The sequence below is a fragment of the Triticum aestivum genome, chromosome 7D, assembly GCF_018294505.1.
Source record: "Triticum aestivum cultivar Chinese Spring chromosome 7D, IWGSC CS RefSeq v2.1, whole genome shotgun sequence".
In the NCBI taxonomy this organism is placed as follows: Eukaryota; Viridiplantae; Streptophyta; class Magnoliopsida; order Poales; family Poaceae; genus Triticum; species Triticum aestivum.
In genome coordinates this window covers 301622713-301634991 of record NC_057814.1, presented here as the reverse complement: position 1 = coordinate 301634991, position 12279 = coordinate 301622713, and positions in this window count along the sequence as shown.

The following is a 12279-nucleotide window of genomic DNA, read 5'->3' as shown; positions in this document are numbered from 1 at the left end:
GTGGCCATGGCAGCAGGAGCGAGCCCCGTTCGTTTCCTGACAGAGAAGGAAACAAATGAGAAAGAGAGAGAGATATTAGAGGAGGAAGGAGAGGAAAACAAGGGACAGAAAGAGGAGATGGGCGGCGACTCGTCTGCTCGATTTCGCCGGCGACGGCTAGCCGGAAGGAGGCGGAGATGAAGGGACACAGGGCCATGGGAGGAGCTCGAACGATTCCCTCGCGAGAAGATCGAGGGTTGCAGGGACGAAGATGACCGTGGCTTGAGGCTCGTGCGGACGACAGGGACGGGGCCGAGACGGCGGGATCCGGCGAAGTAGCTCGGGGTTGCGGAGGAGGAGCGGCGATGAGGCGAGGTGGAGGAGCACGGGGAGGCTCGGCCTCGGGAACCAGAGGAGGCGCACAGGGAGGCGCTGTTGGAGGACGAGGAGGTGGCACGCGAGGTGAAGCTGAAGGCGCTCGTCGATGCGTGGCTAGGCTGCGGAGACAATTAGTGGAAGGCGCTGGTTGGGTGGATCAATGGATTGGTAGGTGGAGGCAGCGTTGTGGTTGGGCAGATTGGTAGATCGGGAGGGATCCCGAGGAAGGTGGAGGCTGGTCGGGGAAGGATCCCGAGGGAGTGGGTGGCGGCGCAAGGAGGGGAATAGGGTTAGGCTAGGGTTGGACTGATATTTATATTAGATGAATTTAGGTTAGGGGATATCACGACCCTACGATCGGAATCGGATGGCTGAGAAAAATATAGGTTAGGAAGTCCAATCAAGAAAACGGAGATGTTTTATAGATGTTAGGAGATGATCTGAATGCAATGGTGATGACTGAGGGGACCAGGTTCGGGACACTTTCGGACGCGCGCGAGGGGTCTGAGTAAAGTGTAGAGAGGGTCAAACGGTCAGATAAGAGGGAATCGAAAACCCTGTTGGACTCGGATCAGTCAACGAAGGCAAGGGGGGAACGCGGCAACTATGAACGGACCACGAGTTTAAGAAAACATGCGGATGCAATGCGTATGATGCGATGATGAATGCAACAAACAAATAAATACACGCGACGATAACGGAAAACATGGAAGGCGTCTGGAGCATCAGTCTAGGGGCGTTACAGCCTCCGTGGTGGCATGCAGATCTTTGTGAAGATCATAAATACACAGGATCAGATGAGTACCAGAAGACGGCGACCCTCGGCGGGGTCCTAGCCGAGGAAACCCACAAGACCCTTGCTGAGGGCATCAGCGGGGCCACAGCCAGGCCCGCACCTGCCAAGACTCCACCGCCGTCCCTAAGTAGCTGCTAGCTCAACCAGCTGGGCAGACACCTACGTGGCGATGGGCGGCCTTTAGACTGACTCAGCAAGCACCTACGTGGCGGCATGCGACCCTTCATGAACGCTCCGCCACCGCGCCAGCACAGCAGCCAGCCAACGTGGCACCGCGATGCTTCATTAGCTCGGACGCGTGTCGAGGCCAGGCGAGGCGGCGACGGCTGGGACATGCTTCCCTGGCGTCCCCGATAAAGCAAGGGGGCACGTCGGCAGCGCATTAAATGCATTTGTCCGGCGGTCCTAGAGGATAGCCTTATCAACTGTAAACCTTTCCACCTCCTGTGTGCCACTGTGGCAACCCCTTTTTTCCTATAAAAGGAGGCCCCAGGCGACCAGGAGAGGGATTCGGCCTTTTTGGGCAAGTTGCACCCCGTAGCTAGCTCAAGAACACAAGAACACTCAAATACATCCACCAAAGCAGGACTAGGGTATTACGCATCTTCGCGGCCCGGACCTGGGTAAACGATCCGTGTGCTTCCTGTCAGACCCGCTCTTTGCACAACCTCGCGCTCACCGACCGTAGAAGGGATCCCGATGACCCCATAGGTGTCGTTTCCACTTACATCTTTGGCGCGCCAGGTAAGGGGGCGCAGTTGTGAAAATCTGGTCTGGCAGTTAGCCTAGCAGTTCTTCATCGCCATGGCTCCCAAGAAGAAGATGACCAAGCTCGGCGGCACCATTTGTAGATGCGGTGGACGCCCGTGCAATGACAAAAAAGCTAAGTTGTGCGAAACTTTGAACAATTTATTTTTATATATATGGCTATTATCCTCGAAGGTTCTGCCCTATGTATGGAAAACCTGCACGCAAAGGGGCCCTTCCGCAATTGGTAACGCCCTTGCTCTGTTTCGAGTCCGCTCAACAGCTCAAGCGGTCGCGTCGCGAGCGGCAGGGTAGCCTTCCACAATTGGCAACGCTCTCGATTCTGACTCGAGTCAAGCTCAATAGTTCGAGCGGCCGCGTTGAGAGCGGTAAGGTGGTTCGCCTAGCAGCAAGCACACCCGGCGGGCCATTGAGGATCCGTCCTCAAAGCGTCGTGGCCTGGGTTTACGCGCCGGCAAGCCTGCCCGATCCACGTAGGGTGGACATACAAAGGGGGATCAAACAGGAAGACAGCATGCATAATACGAAAAGTGATGCAGAGTTATATTACATCAATTGTTGCTGCGGTTCTAACTAAAGATAAAAACGGTCTTGGTTCTAAACCTGCAGCGGCGATGAGAAACGGGGTGCCTAGTCCCGGCGCAGGCCCTCCACCCTCTGGATTCCATCGATGCGGCTGATGACGGGCTTGATACACTCCTCGAGTGTCATGAGGTCCGCATCCTCCGGCAAGCTCTCCAGCGCGGCGTCAAAGTCGAGGGTGGGGTTCCAGTGTGCCACCTTGGTGAGGACCTTCGTCACGGCGCCCCGGCAAAGCCTCCGGGCCTCGTCGGCCAAAGAGGCCGCCCTGCTGGAGCGAAGATGCTCCAGGGCTCCAATGACGCCCACGAAGAATATGGTCAGCTTGGCATTGGGACTCATGTTGCGCTCCGGGGCGTACCTCACATTGGGCACCCCCATGGTAGCCAGCTTTGCGGTGATCCTACCGGCGACGTCTTCGTGGCGTCCGATCCAACGATCCTTGCCCTCCACAAAATCCTTGTGGTTGGCGGCTTCGTTCTTCCGCAGTTGCTTCTCGGCCTCCAGATCCTTGGCCAAGGTCTCCTCCCAGGCCTTGGCCTCCGACAGCGTCTCCTCAAGACCCTCCAGCTTCAGCTTCAGGTCTTTGATGGAGTCGTTGGCCTTGGAGAGCTCAGCCTTGCCAAGGACTGCGCCCTGCGCCTCCACCAGGGCACCGTTGAGCGTGTCCTTATCCTTCGCCAGCTTATGGGCCTGGTCCCTCAGCCCGTCCTGCTCCACCTCCAGCTCCTTCACCTTGTTGGTGTGAACCAGAGCCTAGGCATCGAGTGCCTCCCTGTGCCTCTGCTCCAGCTCTTGGCTCTGCTGCACGACGAGCTTCCCCACCTCCTCGTCCATGCTGCGGAGCGTTGCGGCGAGCTTCTCCTCACGCGTGGCAAGGTCCTCCTCCTGGGGAGTTCAGCGCGGCCTGGTGCTGGGTTCGAGCGGCCTTGGCTTCGGCGGCCAGGTTCTTCGCCGTCTCCCGGGCCTTCTTGATGTCGGCCTGCTTCATGGTGAGCTCCACCTCGCGCTTGGCCAGCTCGTCCTGGGCGTCCTTCAGCTCTTCACAAGCTTGGCGGAACCAAGTGTCTCGGCGACGCGTCCCTTGAGGTCTGCCTCCGCCTTGTCCACCATTGTCATCCTGGACTTGGCCTTGTCCAGGTGGGCATGGTGGAGCGCCTGGAGCTTCCGAAAGCTGGCGCCCATGGCCTGGAGAAGCCGCTCCTCCTATAAACCGTCACCACCGGCACTCGACTCATCAACAACCTCGAGCCCGGCGGCGGCCAGCACCTCCTCGTCAAACACCTCTCCCTCGATGGGCGTCCTGGAGCTCGACGTCCCTGGAAGGTGGGCGAACAGGTCATCGCTCACCTTCAGATACCTGCCGGAGCCAGAGGCAGCAGAGGAAGAAGGCTGGTCATCAACCACCTCCTCCTCGGCAGCGGCCTTGCCGGCCTCCCCGGCAGGCCCCTTGCCGGCTGATGAGGACATAGACCTGGGGTAGGGTAATAGGTCTGACCTATACGTCCTACCCAAGGTCACTGTCTTAGAAGCAAAGAAGCTCAATAGACAACAGGGAGGGCCCAACAAAGGTGTCGAGTGCAATCCACTCGACCTACCAGTCACTCAGAGACCCCTCCTTCTTTAGATCACTCGACCACTCGATCATTCGACCATGCAAGAATCCATTCGACCTGTTTGAAGACCAGGAGTCATCCAGAATAGCAACGGGCAAGCGTCCACTCTGTAGTCTTTAAGGCCATTAAGGCATTTAAGGCTAGTGTTACTAGTAACGCCACCTCTTTATGTACATTGAACTCTTGGTAACGGAGGATGGCCGGGGTCCTGGCGCACTATATAAGCCACCCTCCTCCTCTGGCACAAGGGTTCGCACCCCCTGTAACACACACGCGCATAATCCAGTCGACCGCCTCTGGGCACCGAGACGTAGGGCTATTACTTCCTCCGTGAAGGGCCTCAACTCGTAAAACTCTTGTGTACAACTTCGCCATAGCTAGGATCTTGCCTCTATATACCTACCCCCCATTCTACTGTCAGTCTTAGATCCACGACAGTTGGCACCCACCGTGGGGCAGGTGTCTTAGCGACTTGGTTGGTGAAGTTGTGACTTTTTCTGATTCCCATCGTCATGGTTTCCAGCGGAGGAATGGCTGAGGGCCGCGAGATCTGTCTCGGCCACTCGTTTTCGTAGCCAACGACTCCGCCTGGCTTCAAGAGGCTCCACTCGACGTCGAGGCGCTCCCCGTCCGCGGGGCGACGCACTTTCGCGCGTGCGTCCGCGGCGTCCTTCTTCGGCAGCCGTCGACTCAGTATCGGTCGGCTCCTGTGGCGTCCTCGCTCCCCGCTGTTCGCCGGCGCAAGCATTCTGGTCAGCCGCGGCTCTAGCAGTGGGTGAGGCACGCGGTGGCCCGCCAGTTGGCCAACCCACAAGTCACGGCAATCAAGCTCGACGAAACTCTCTACGGCCTGTTCGACTGGCTCCGTCGAGACCGCATCCGAGTGCGGCAGCAGTGACCCCGCGGCGGAAGTCTTGATGGTCAATGGACCACGCAGTCCTCCTGGCTTCCCCCGCGATGACGGTGGTGATGGCGGTGGCTATCCGTCGCGTGCTCACGAGGAGTACCGCCCCGAGCCTCTTTCTTCGCAACAGAGGGAAGAGTTCCGCCGCCGCAATATGGATGCACTTCACACTCCTATCGTTGGAGAAACCCCCGAGGCCCGGGCCTTGGAGGAGGTGCGCCTGGCCAACTTGGCTGAGCGCACTTGACTGGAGAACCTCCAGGACGCACTCGACGAGCGTGCTCGGCAGCGGATTCCTGAGTCCAGTCGACGACAGCTTTTTGCGCCTCCAACTCAGGTATACCGAACTCCGATTCAGAATCTTTTAGCTGCAGCCCAAATAGCAGAGTCGATTCAGCCTTCCCAGTCGGAAGCTGGTAGAGGTTTGATGCAAATCAGGGCTTTACTCCGGGCAGCGGGAGAGCAGAACACAAGAGTATCTCAGTCGCGGAATAGGATTCATAGCAGATCTGTGATGGCAGACACAGTTCAGTCGGCTCACAGCCCAAGATCTCCCCCGCGGCGTGAGGGACGTGGAGACCGGCGAGATCAGTACAGAAATCATGAGCAGTATGATCACCGACTCGACCACGATGACCGTCGTCGAGTGCTCACGCCTCCCCCGAGGAGCTGGTGGTATGTGCGTCGGCAGCACGATGACAGACGCCCTCACAGTGGCGGGCGAAGAATTCCAGCTGACCCAGGGAGCCGGGCTTGGATGCGAGATCTATTCTCGTTCAAGGTTTGGTTGACAGGAACAGAGCACACAGAGAAGTCCATGACAGAGATTATCCGACTGGCAGTAGAGTGCACGTTTCAGGTCCAGAGTGTTTCACCAGAGCCATCGGGGCTGCAGTGATTCCTCCCAACTTCAGGTTGGCGACTGGAGTCAGCAAGTTCACTGGTGAGTCCAAGCCTGACACTTGGCTCGAGGACTACCGAGTGGCTGTACAGATCGGTGATGGAAATGGTGAAGTGGCCATGAAGCACCTTCCTCTGATGTTGGAAGGCTCGGCCAGAGCATGGTTGAATCAGTTAGCACCTGGCAGCATATATAGTTGGGAGGAACTTGCCCGAGTGTTTGTTAGAACCTTTGAAGGTACATGCAAATGACCAGCAGGGTTAACAGAGTTGCAGTCCTGCATGCAAAAACCGAATGAGACCTTGAGAGATTACATCCAGAGATGGATCACATTGCACCATACAGTGGAGAATGTGTCAGATCACCAAGCAGTTTGTGCCTTCAAGGAGGGTGTTAAGTATCGAGAATTGAATCTGAAATTCGGTCGGACAGGGGATATGTCCCTGAGTCGGATGATGGAGATCGCCACCAAGTACGCTAATGGTGAAGAGGAAGACCGACTCCGGAGTGGCAAACACAAAATAGTCGCCCAAGAAGCCGGAGGAGGGAATTCCAGTCGGAAACAGAAACGCAAGGCCGAACCAGCGGCTCCTGGTGAAGCTTTAGTTGTGGCTCAAGGAAAGTTCAAGGGGAAGCCCAAAGGGCCCTGGAACCCCAAGAAAGTGAAAGATCAAGATGGAAATGATGTGTTGGATTTACCATGCCACATTCACACCAAGAAAGATGAAGAGGGTAATCTCATTTACCCTAAACACACCACTCGACAGTGTCGGCTCCTGATCCAACAGTTCCGAGAGAAACAACCCAAGGAGAAGGAAAAGGAGTCAGACAAGGGTGAGGATAAGGAAGAAGATGATGATGGTTTTCCCAACGTCAATTCCACTCTGGCGATTTTTGCTGATGTTGAAAGCAAAAGTCGACTGAAAGTTATCAACAGAGAAGTGAACATGGTTGCTCTGGCAACACCAAGTTATTTGAAGTGGTCCCAGACTGCCATCACATTCAATCAGTCTGACCATCCAGCACGTATAGCCACCCCTGGGAGGCAAGCATTGGTGGTCGACCCAGTTGTTGAAGGCACTCGACTGACTAAAGTGCTGATGGATGGTGGTAGTGGCCTGAATATCCTTTATGCTGAAACCTTGAAGGGAATGGGCATTCTGATGTCCAAGCTTAGTGAAAGCAATATGAGTTTCCATGGCGTTATACCTGGCAAGAAGGCTGAATCACTCGGCCAGATCGCTCTTGATGTGGTTTTCGGTGATTCCAAGAATAACCGCAAGGAAAAGTTGACATTTGAAGTAGTGGATTTCCAGAGTGCTTACCATGCTATTCTGGGTAGGCCTGCCTATGCATGTTTCATGGCTTGCCCATGTTACGTGTACCTCATTGAAAATTCCTGGTCCCAGAGGAGTGATCACTATCACTCGCAATCAGCAGAAGGCAGAGGAGTGCTTCCAGAAGGGCTCAAAAATCATTGATGCACAAATGGCAGCAGACGAAATGCAAGAATACTGGAAGAATGCATATCCGAGTAATTTGCTGCGTTCCAAGAAGCCTGCCACTGATTCTACATTTCAGTCGTCCAGTGAAACCAAGCCGATTCATATTCACCCGACCGATCCTAGTGCTGCTCCTACTCATATTTCAACTTCACTCGACAGCAAATAGGAAGAAGCACTCATCTAGTTCCGCCGTGAGAACTGGGACATCTTTGCATGGAAACCTTCTGACATGCCGGGTGTACCCAGGGGACTGTTGAGCATTGTTTGCGAGTCGACCCGAAAGTAAAACCAGTCAAGGAACAAATTCGACGGTCCACCGTACAGAAGAGAAAGGCAATCGGTGAGGAAGTGGCTCGGCTCCTGGCAGCTGAGTTCGTCCGAGAGATTTACCACTCCGAGTGGCTCGCCAATGTTGTCATGGTCCCCAAGAAGGACGATTCACTTCCCATGTGCATCGACTTCAAGCATATTAATCGGGCCTGCCCGAAAGATCATTTTCCTCTTCCCCGCATCGACCAGATTGTCGACTCGACTGCGGGATGTGAGCGTCTGTCTTTTTTAGATGCCTACCCCGGGTACCATCAGATCTGACTGTACGGACCAGATGAGATAAAAACAGCTTTCATCACTCCATTCGGATGCTTCTGTTATGTCACCATGCCATTCGGTCTGAAGAACGCCGTGGCCACATTCATGAGGATGATTCAGAAGTGTCTGCTCACTCAAATCAGTCGGAATGTGGAAGCATACATGGATGACATTGTGGTCAAGTCACGTAAGAGTTCCGACCTGCCGACCTTGCTGAAACCTTTGCCAACCTCAGATGGTATGATATCAAGCTTAATCCATCAAAGTGCACATTCGGGGTTCCTGGTGGAAAGTTACTCGGATTCCTTCTTTCCGAACGAAGGATCGACGCAAATCCACGGAAAGTTGGTGCCATACTCCGGATGAAATGCCCTGTGCGTGTGCACGATGTCCAGAAGCTTACTGGTTGTTTGGCCGCCTTGAGTCGATTCATCTCTCGTCTCGGTGAAAAGGCCTTGCCTATTTACCGACTGATGAAGAAATCTGACAAGTTCGAGTGGACTGATGAAGCTGACGCAGCGTTTGCAGAGCTCAAAGCCCTGCTTTCCACCCAACTGGTGCTTGTTGCCCCAATCAGCAAAGAGCCTTTACTGCTTTATATTGCAGCCACTGGACAAGTTGTCAGTACAGTGCTCACGGTCGAGCGGGAAGAAGAAGGAAAAACCTATAAAGTTCAGCGCCCTGTATATTATGTTTCTGAAGTGCTGACTCCATCCAAGCAAAGATATCCACATTATCAGAAGCTTGTTTATGGGATTTACATGACCACGAAGAAGGTTGCACACTATTTCTCTGATCACTCCATCACAGTCGTCAGCGACGCACCATTGTCAGAAATCCTGAATAACAGAGATGCAACTGGTCGAGTGGCTAAACGGGCGATTGAACTCCTTCCATTGGATATCAAGTTCGAGGCAAAGAAAGCTATCAAGTCCCAGGCAATTGCAGATTTCCTTGCCGAGTGGATTGAGCAACAACTGCCAACTCAGATTCACTCGGAGCATTGGACCATGTTCTTTGATGGCTCCAAGATGCTGAATGGTTCCGGTGCTGGGGTGGTATTGGTATCCCCCCGAGGAGACAAGCTCAGTTATGTCCTCCAGATTCATGTTGACTCCTCCAACAATGAAGCTGAATATGAAGCACTTCTGTACGGGTTACGTATGGGCATTTCACTCGGCGTCCGTCGCCTCATGGTCTATGGTGACTCAGATTTAGTGGTTAATCAAGTGATGAAGGAGTGGGACGTCAGAAGCCCAGCTATGACTGGCTATTGTAATGAAGTAAGAAAGTTAGAGAAGAAGTTTGAGGGGTTAGAGCTCCATCATATACCCCGACTGAAAAATCAAGCAGCCAATGATTTGGCAAAGATAGGTTCCAAGAGAGAGGCCATTCCCAGCAATGTGTTTTTGGAACATATTCATACACCTTCAGTTCAAGAAAATCCTTTCACTGAAGAGCCCCCACAACCAAAGAGTGCCACTGATCCGACTAAAGTCGAAGTCCCAGCCGTGGTCAACTTGATCATGGAGGTTTTGGTCATCACTCCCAACTGGACAGTGCCGTACATTTCATACATTCTTAGGAAAGAACTCCCAGAGGATGAAGAAGAGGCTCGATAGATCGTCCGTCGATCCAAAGCCTTTACTGTGATAAGAGGACAGCTGTTCAGAGAAAGTGTAACTGGAGTCTGCCAGAAATGCATAACGCCAGATGAAGGTCGAGTGATCCTCAACGACATCCACTCGGGGACCTGTGGTCACCATGCGTCCTCTCGGACCATTGTGGCCAAAGCATACCGAGCCGGATTTAATTGGCCGTGAGCAAATGAAATGGCAAAAGAAATAGTCGACAAGTGTGAACGTTGCCAGTTTTATTCCAACATGTCTCACAAGCCTGCATCAGCCCTGAAGACCATTCCACTCATCTGGCCCTTTGCTGTTTGGGGGTTGGATATGGTTGGGCCTCTGAGGACTGGTAGAAGCGGCTTCACCCATGTACTCGTGGCAGTCGACAAGTTCACCAAATAGATTGAAGCCATGCCTATCAAAAATCTTGAAGCCAGTACTGCTGTCAGTTTCATCAGAGAGTTAACATTCAGATATGGTGGTCCGCACAGCATCATCACTGACAATGGGTCGAACTTCGATTCTGATGAGTTCAGAGCCTTCTGCGCTTCCCAAGGTACTCGAGTCGACTATGCTTCAGTCGCCCACCCCCAGTCGAATGGACAAGCTGAAAGAGCAAACGGATTGATTCTCAAAGGACTGAAACCCCGACTGATGCATGATCTCAAGCACGTAGCAGGTGCCTGGGTCGATGAACTTCCATCAGTGCTTTGGGGATTGAGGACAACTCCCAATCAGCCGACTCGCTGAACTCCATTCTTCTTGGTCTATGGAGTTGAGGATGTACTTCCGAGTGACTTGCTCCACAATGCACCCCGAGTCGAGCTTTTCTCAGAAGATGAAGCAGAACAGGCACGGCAAGACGCAGTTGATATCCTGGAAGAGGAAAGAGAGATGGCCTTGATCCGGTCGACCATCTATCAGCAAGACCTGCGTCGATTCCATGCCAGAAACATGAGGGATCGAGCATTTCAAGAGGGAGACTTGGTTCTTCGAGTGGATCAGTAGAAACCACACAAGCTTGCTCCTGCTTGGGAAGGCCCCTTCATCGTCACCAGAGTGCTCCACAACGGAGCATACCACCTTTACAATGTCGAGCACAAGAAAGACGAGCCACGCGCTTGGAATATGGAGCTGCTCCGCCCCTTTTACACTTAAGCATTCAGTCTATTGAGATGTAATAAGAAATACCTTCTAGTTTGATTATCAAAGACACAGTTTTACAGTCTCCTAAATGATTGTTGTTTCCTTTTTTATATGTTTCAAATCCCCCAGTGGGTGCCTTAGATGCGAATCCGTTTTTCCTAAGTTTGAAAAAAAATCCTGTCGAGTGAAGAGCAAGCCTCTCACTCGGAGGCTTAGCTGCGAATCCGTTTCGCCTAAGTTTGAAAAAAAATTATGTCGAGTGAAGAGCAAGCCTCTCACTCAGAGGCTTAGCTACGAATCCGTTTCGCCTAAGTTTGAAAAATCCTACCGAGTGGTGAGCAAGCCTCTCGCTCGGGGGCTTAGCTGCAGTCCAGTACTCGCCTAAGTTTGTAAAAAATCCTACTGAGTGGTGAGAAAGCCTCACATTCGGGGGCTTAGCTGCAGTCCAGTGCTCGCCTAAGTTTTAAAAATCCTACCGAGTGGTGAGCAAGCCTCTCACTCGGGGGCTTAGCTGCAGTCCAGTACTCGCCTAAGTTTGTAAAAAATCCTACCGAGTGGTAAGCAAGCCTCTCACTCAGGGGCTTAGCTGCAGTCCAGTACTCGCCTAAGTTTTAAAAATCCTACCGAGTGGTGAGCAACCCTTCCACTCGGGGGCTTAGCTGCAGTCCAGTACTCGCCTAAGTTTGAAACACATCCCTATCCGCAAGGACGACGAGGTGCAGGTCGACTGCAACCTTCTCCTCGAAGCTACGCCACAATTATAACGTACGCTCCATCCCTATCTGCAAGGACGACGAGGTGCAGGCTGACTGCAACCTTCTCGTCGGAGCTGCGCCACAAGTATAACGTGCGCTCCGTCCCTATCGGCAAGGACGACGAGGTGCAGGTCGACTGCAACCTTCTCGTCGGAGCTGCGCCACAAGTATAACGTGCGCTCCGTCTCGATCCGCAAGGTCGACGAGGTGCAGGACGACTGGAATCTCCTCCTCAGAGCTGCAACTCAAGCACAAAGATTATTCCGAGTGAAGAGCAAGTTCCACTCGAAGGCAAACACAAGCATATTCAGAGATAAAACAAGTTCAGATAAATCCTAAGGGTCCAGACCACAGATCAAAAGTACTCGAGCATCAATCCCGAAGAAGTTTAACGATTACACAATCACTCGGCATACCGAGGCAAATAAAGGTGGAGCGTAATGTTTTTTGGTCACTCGTCAGGAGAAGGGCTGGCTGGGTTGCAGAAACTGTCAAGGTCTATGCTGTCTGCGATGCAAGTGGCGGCGTCAAGGAAAGTGTCCATGAAGGACCGGAAAGTGTGCCTTTTTGTGTTAGCAACCTTGAGCTCCGCCAGCTTGTCTTCTTTGACGTCCTTGCAGTGCACTCGGACCAGGGACAGGGCGACATCAGCGCCGTAGCGAGCAGATGACTTCTTCCATTCTTGCACTCGGTCAGGTATTTGATTCAGTCGAGCCATCAGAGGCTCGAGGTCTTG